This window comes from Geospiza fortis, unplaced genomic scaffold (genome assembly GCF_000277835.1).
Source record: "Geospiza fortis unplaced genomic scaffold, GeoFor_1.0 scaffold192, whole genome shotgun sequence".
NCBI classification, from domain to species: domain Eukaryota; kingdom Metazoa; phylum Chordata; class Aves; order Passeriformes; family Thraupidae; genus Geospiza; species Geospiza fortis.
In genome coordinates, this window is record NW_005054315.1 from 4651346 (window position 1) to 4659383 (window position 8038).

The window sequence follows — 8038 nt, forward strand, 5'->3', positions numbered from 1 at the left end:
GTATCAACTGCAGCAATTAATGAACCTTTGTCCAGAAGGGAAAAGACTGTAACAGCTTAATGAGACAGTAATATGTATTAAAATCAATATTATTCAGATTATGTATCTATTCTAGTCCTCCCTCTGAAAATAACTGAGACTGTAGGAGAAATGATCATTAGCATTTTGATAACAACCTTGCCAGCCTTCTGTTAAAATACTTTCTCTTTAAAGTAAAACTGGGATTTGTTATCTTATACAAGCAGACCACTCTAAAATTAGCAATGGCAAATTCACATTGGTTTGCATCAGATTTTAAAAAAACTTGGAAAAAAATTAATGCTAACTTGCCTGAATAATCAGACTCTTGTGCTTGTTGCTGTAGCAGTGGAAAGACACTCTGAGCATTGACTAAGAAGCAATCTCTTCTCATAAATACCATTTTTGTGCACAGAAAGGCACTCCTTAACCATATACAGCATTAGTTTCACTTGTCTGATAAATCATATTCCTGTTGACAGCCAACATGAGGGACAAATTCCTCCCTACCACAAATCCTTTAGGTATCTTAAAAAAGAGGCTTAATGCTGCAAAGCAGGAAAGGGTTTTGCACCTTTGTCCCACTGCCACTGCAAGTGGACAGAAATTCCTCAACATTCCTGATTCAAATTGTATTATGCAAACACCATGATGAAAGAAAACAGCTCCATCTCTCCCTTTTTTTAATTAGCAAATCCCACAGACTTCTTTCTCCTCCTGGCACCCAGCACTGTAAACCAGACAGCTAAATCCTCCTGTTTCCAAAATGGGCGAAGATGGAGACCTGCAGCAGAAACAGCTTTACACTGTTCATGAGGATCTGTGTCCCTCAGAAACCCCTGCCCTCGGTCAACCACATGCAAACAGACCAGGCGCACCAAAAATCCCAACCACTCCGACAGGACAAGAAGCCAAACTCCAGCAGGGGCCAACCCATGCTCTGAAAGTGCCAGAAACCAGTTGTAAGACAAAGCCAAGCAAGTTTTTCACTATTTAACCCCTCAATAGCCGGCCTGCAGATGTGAAAGACTGAGCCCAGGGCCAGGTGACGAGTCCTTCCACTGACAGCTGAAGAGCTCCATCAGCTCCTTTGGGCAGATATTCAGCTGCCCATCACCTGAGTTCACAGGTCACTCCAGCTGATAGCAATCAGGGAGCAGCAAGCTCTGGGGAACCAATGGAACTTATGCTCAAAAGGCTGGTCAGAAAGTGCTCTTGATTCCAGATGTTTTACATTTTTCTCTCTGCTTTTGAAAACAAAATGTCTTTTTAATACCAAAAGTAATACTCTCTCCTTCTGTTCTTCCCCTAAGAGCCATCTCATGTACATGCATCATTAAATTAATGTTTGTTCTGTCTAAGGGAACAAAACCATTCAAATTACATACAAAGACAATTAGATTAAATTATTAGGCACACGCTCTGGGTTTTTCTTTTTAAAGCTATTCAGACAATTTTAAAGGTTTTTCAGCAATCCTCTAGCAACATAAGCAAAACTTCCCACAAAGAGGAGGTAACAAATTTAACATTACTGCTGAGGAAGACAGTAATGGAGCCAAGTGAGTAAAACTAGCACATCAGCAACCCCCCCTCCACCCCATACAGTCAGGAAAAGGCATGGCTCAAGCTGCCAGAGGAATCCAAACTAGCAAAAGAGAGAGGATGTAGGGCTGGCAAACGGGGAGAACCTGTTTGCAGGCCCATCTGCATCATGCACTAGAAATAAATTTTTCTCATTGTTTAACTCTTTCTCTCTTTTTTTTTTTTTTTGTGCATAATGGTCAGACCAGTAACTTTGCAGCCAAAGTACCAGGCTGCTCCAAGCAAGAGGCTTCTGTCATTAGGAGCAGTTTGTTTTGGTGCAAAACTAGGGATAAATAGGTAGCTTTCAGCGGGCACTGTATTTCCCTGTCGCTCCCTCCCCAGCTGCAGAAGCACAGCTGCTGTGGGAGCTGGGCAACGCCAAGGTCATGCAACTTTCTCAAATCCTGTAGTTTATCTTTGTCCAGGCGCTCATGTCCTGATAGAACTAATCTTGGGTTCTTCCCATAACAGCTCATGGCAGATTGAGAAAACCTCCTGTAAAATATCAGATTTTAACAGGACTGCATTGAACATGTTTGCAAAAATTTAGTTTGATATGTGATGAGTGAATGCAGGAAAGCAGAAACCGTGTTCATCCCCAGCAGTTTTTGTCTGTAGAAGCTACAAAGTCCCTGAACACTGAATAAATCCAGTGCTCTATAGGTCATCAATTACAATGTTGCAATGCTTAAAGACATTAATCAGAGTGAAATATTAGTTATAATGCCTCCTGAAGCTCAAGGAAAGGTTTCTAAGAAAGAATGATCTACAGCTTTGAAAACAAGTGCCATTTCACAGCTGATGATATTTCAGGTGGGTCACTGAAGTGCAAGAGTAAACTATGGTTTTAATCTGAAATTTAAGCACTGTTTCTTAAGAGAAGCAACATGAAATATTGAACAGAATAGTGAAATTAGAGGGGACAGTATAAATACAACAGTGCAAAACTCAAGAACTACCCAGCCTTTTCAAGATGAAATTGTAATGGGATTACCAAACCAAAATTATGGGAGCAGAAAAAAATAACTCTATAGTATAAGAAAATACCTTCTCAGAGAAAGAAATCCTCCATGGCATAAATAAAAAATTGTTGTAACACTCTATGTGGCAGCTTATTGATCGTATGGACACAGCTTCATCTAGAAAGAGCATGCGTAGCCTCCTCCTGACCTGCAAGTGCAGGCACCCAGCATTACCAGCCAGTGCCCTCAGCCTGTCTGACCTGTTGGGCACCCAGCCAGAGCCAGGAGTCTGCCTGAACATGAACTGATAAGATTAGAAACAAGGAATACAGTGTACTGTTACAGTCCATGTGCAGCACACATCACTGCATCCCTGTGCCGGCACTCCCCGCAAACCCGGCACAGCATCTCTGCCAAACCCCACACAACAGCAGAAAATAGCCCTTGTAGCTTCAGTGTATGCAGCCAGCACTTTTCAATTTTCCCAAAACCCAGCTTCTCTTGTAATATGTTCGTAGGGCAGCTTCCTTTGGAAGACTGAGAAGCACGCAAGGGTGGGCTAGTGCTACTGGGGCAGGTTTCCAGCTGGGAAATGTGAAGCCCAGAAAGGTCATGCAGCTCACTAGACATCAATGACCATGTTCTGCATGTGCTTTGAAACCACAGCAGAGCTTTAGGGCAGCTAGGCAAAAACTGCCAGGGTTGAAATGTGCACTTTAGGGCTGAGTTGAGCAAGCCTATCCATCTGTCTTTGAGTAACCAGCTACGGAACATGGAACCCTGTCATACGCTAAACACTACCAGCATTCATCATGAATCATTCAGAAGGATGACGTGCAGGGATTAAACTTAGCATTCACATTTGACATCAAGAGGAGTCCTATAGAGGCATGTCACACTGACACAAACTAATAGGGAGGGTTTGTGGCTAATGACACAAAGCCCTCTCCACTGTTTCATGACTTTTTTAGGTGTGATTGAGCCACTGCCAATTGGTCACCCCAATTCAGAAGAAAAAGTCCACTGTCAGCACTGGCCCCCTTTGGTCACATCAGGTCCATCACAGATTTTTCTAGCTTGCAAGTAAAATAACATCATCACACAGAAAAAATCACAAGTAAAAATACTCTGTTTCTGGAAAACATAATGGATATAAAGATGACACCTGCAAATGGCACATTTTCTGGAAAGTCTAAGTGCTCAGTGAATGATGATTTTTTCTGACACAGCCCCTCAGCAATCCCCTCTCCTTTGCTCACTCATTTCTGTGGAGACAGCTTCAGCTGCTGGGGTTTTAAATACTTCTGGCTATATTCTTCACAATACCCTTTAGTATGGTAGTTAATCTCCTGTGTCAAAACATATTTTTAGCCATCTGCCAGACAAAAAGGAAATCCTCAAGATCAGAGCCTTTGACACACGGAACATCACTCCTTTTTGGATGGCTTTATGACAAAGTTCAAGTGCTGATCAGCGAAACTACAGCACCAGAAGCAAATAAATCAAAGAGAATGAACAAAAGTAAGGTAAGTCCCTGGGTTTATGTACATGGCACACTGCTGAACAGCACTCCAGTCTGTGCAAGCCTGACCATTAAAAAGGCAAGACTATCTTCTGCCCAAGACAAAGTATGTCCCCTTCACAATCCTCTCCTGCTGTAATATATATAAATGCATATAAACGCCAGATTCTATCTGCTTCCTCTTGTGTAACCCAGAGTGGGATCTTCACCTGATAGACAATGTAACCAAAAAGGAAAGAAACAGGGGAGCAGAGAAATACTGTGAGGTCGACTCCTTTAATCCACAGTACCCAGTCTAGGATGAGGCAGAACTCTTAAAAAAGTGACAGAATGCCTCCTTTGGAGAATTTCTACAGGGTAGCTGAAAAGTTTATTTAACAAATTAGCGCTGTTCCCTCTGCTTGCAAAACCTGCGTGAAGCCAAGGGCTAGCAAATGGCAGCCTTGCTCCTGAAACAGAGAAATAGCTCTGCAAAGCTGATACACATGAGATGCATCCCGTGCAACACGGGAGTGCAGCCCATCCGTCACTTTGCTCAGGCACGCTGCTGACACATCATTTTCCTTATGTGCACATCTTACTCTTCACCAGCACCTACAACCCATCTGGTAACACACCACGTCCGTATCCATCACTTCGGCCATGTTCTCTCTTCTGGGAAAAAGGACATGTTTTGTTTTACTAGCTTGTTTCTTTTTCATGCAAATGTTGTTCTCAGTTTGTATTATGAGCAAACAAGCAATAAGCCTTGCACCTGGAGTGAAAGATGCCTGGTTTGGGAGGAAATTACTAAAGACTTCATGCACTTATCTAGCTATTAGATCTTAAGAACTCCTTCCCAAAAAATTAAGTGATAAACTGCAATAATTGTTAAAAAAAAAAGCCAAACTCCACACTCAGTAAAGAAGGCAGATTTACCATAATGCCTCAACAATCTAAGGGAGCCATTTACTTTGACAGAACCTGAATTCCCCAAGCAATTCGGAGTGGTAATGGAAACAGAGGAGCCAATAAATTATAACCTTGTGAGTAATGCGCCTACCATTATAAACCACTCTTAGCCTCCTGTCTATTCCCAGAGCGGGGTGGGGGGGCACACAGTTGTTGGATTTCCTTTCCTTCATTCTTCCAGTGCGCTCTTTCAGCAGCTGGACCCTTTTATAATGTCTAATACTATACTCTGCATTTAAACAGCTTTAATGTGAACATCTCAAAATATGCAATATCATTTAGAACAAGACTGTTGGTTTTTTACAGGCTGAAACAGAGGCACAGGGTGACACCACTACCTATTGATAGGATCCCAAATATTGTTCAATCATATATGAGTAGGTACACAGTACTCCCACATGTCTCATAATGAAGATGTGTACCACACATCTCCAAACACCTACAGTATTTCAGGAGTATTTCTGAAAAATGGTCTTGGACAACTTTAGAAACAGCACCAGTGCCAGCTCACTCCCAGCTCAGCTCCTCTTACACTGACTTTCAGCAGTCTGTACAGACCAAGTCTGCAACAAACTATGGGAATAGAAAGGCCAGAGATCCAATAAAAAAATACAAACCCCATGGAGTTTTGCCCAAGAGATAAACAACGTGTTGATTTCAGAAAATAGCATCTATGCAAAGAAGATTTCTCCAAAGTATAAGGCGTAGAAGCAAAATACAGGCATGATAGCAACACAGAGGCTGACTCTGCTCTGTCTTCTAAGGTTAATTAAAACTCCCACAGAAACAGATCCCTGGTGTGATTCTAACACACTGGTCCAAGGATCTGGGCAAGATTGAAGTCTGATAGAAGTGACCTTGGCTCTCTGCCATCACACTTCACAATCAGCATTTTCCTTCCTAACCAAAAAGCCTGTAATGGTATGTCCTATTTCATATACTGCATTATCTAAAATGAAAGGTAATAATTAGCAAAGTAGTGCAATTTGCATTTAAGCCCCAGGCAGCAAATCTACGGCAATTTCTGAAATATATATATCACAAAGAATCACTTCTGCTTTCTTCAAGGCAGCTGAGCTGTCAAAGACCAATGCAAGAGAGAAAGGGATGTAATTCTTCTCTTCCGTATCAGCCTCAAAAAGCTTGATTCCAGCCTGGATTGTACCATCTATTGTTTAGTATAGAGAGAGGTTCTGCACTCTTGTCTCCAGGACTGCTCAGCAATCAGCTGTATCAGCAGCTCCAAGGAGGATTATTCTCCCCTGCTGCTTTTTTTAAAAGCAGATTAGTTCAGACTTTCTTTCACTGTAATGAACCTTGTAAGGATCAAGCACACTGCATTGATTTCCAGGATAAAATTGTGCCATCAGTCAAAAGGCCAAGCAAACACTTCCACAGACCCACTCTGTCCCAGCAGACCCACTGCCCCAGAATTACCCATTAACCCCAGCAAGGGGAAAAGAACAACACAGTTGTTAACCATAATAGCCAAAATGTGATTCTCAAGTCGTGTCATTTTGCTTTCTGTCAAAGGAGATGGGTAACAAGCCTCACAGAAATGGACAACAGAACTGCCAATGCCCACCATAGTGCTATGCAATCAAAGACAGAAAATTATAAAATGCAATGTGTTTTTATTTACTACATGATATCTGCAATAATGGCTAGGGAAGCAACTTTTTAAAAGACTGACAATTTATGGTAAAATAACAAAAACTTAATTTCCCTAAAAATTTGCAAATTGCTTTCTCCATCAAGCATTTTATTACATGTGCACCCCACTGCAATATGCAAGCTTGACTAGGACTTAAAGATTCGATAACCAGAGATTGTCTTGTTAGATGGTCACAAAAGCCTAGTGAGGGTGCAAGACCCTGCCCCTCCAACACAAACACTGCAGGTGTAATCAGCAGACCCTGCCTCCCACAAGAGACACCTGCCTGGACTTCAAACCCCACCATGGGATATTGTACTTTACCTAATGAAAGCAAACTTCCCTTTCTATAATGCTGAAACTAAGAAGACAGGAGTTGTCTACTCCTGACAAAGCTACGGCACGAAGCTTAGTTGAAAAACAAGGGGGAAAAGCAGAGGGCAGAATTCCATTGCCTTTCTTCTTTAAATTGGGCAAGTCATTATTAGGTACCTGAAGCTCCTTGAAGACTACAGCTCAATAGTAAATGATCTACCCTTCCAGAAATACTGCCTCACATATATCAATTCCAACTCCAGGTCAGAATTTTACAGAACAATGTGTGGCATTTGCCATCATTTCCTGTAGGTAAAACTTCTAAACAGCAGTACAGGTCTATTATTTTTTTTTTCAGGAAAAAAAAAAGTAGAAAAATAATTAATTGAAACATTTACTATAGCAATACAACTTCACAAGGAATCTCTACACTGACCTTTTAAAATCAAAAACCTGTACACTAAACTACAGCTCAAGTGGATTTTGTAGAAGATCAAAGACAAATATATCCAATATATATATGACATTAAAAGTGAGATTAAGTTCACAGTTTTAAGACTGTCTCCATTCCTAAGTCTCCTGAAGAGGTCCAATTGTAAATTTTATCATATTGCATGAAAGACCAATACAGAACAGTGAAAGGAACTGTTCTTGTCCCCTCCGAGCCAATGAAACCCTTGTCATGGACTTTAAAGGGCGCAAGATGGGGCACTCGATTGAAGAGTTCAATAAATAAATGCAGACGCTGCAGTACTCGCCTTCGATAAATCACACACCTTATACATAAAAATGAAATTACGCTCCCTTGAGAGGGGAAGCTTCAGCTTCAAACCCCGCTCCGTTCCGCCTGTCGGGAGGGCTCTGTGGGCTTGTAACAGCACCGGCAGCGCCCGGAGAGCGGAGGGGAGAATTCCGGGCTTGGAGGAACGAGCCGGGCTCGGACCGGCCGAGCGTTCCCGGAGACTTCGCCCCGCAAGCAGTGCGAGGGTTGGAGCCGCTCCTGCCCGCCCCTGACAGGCACCCGGCGCAGCC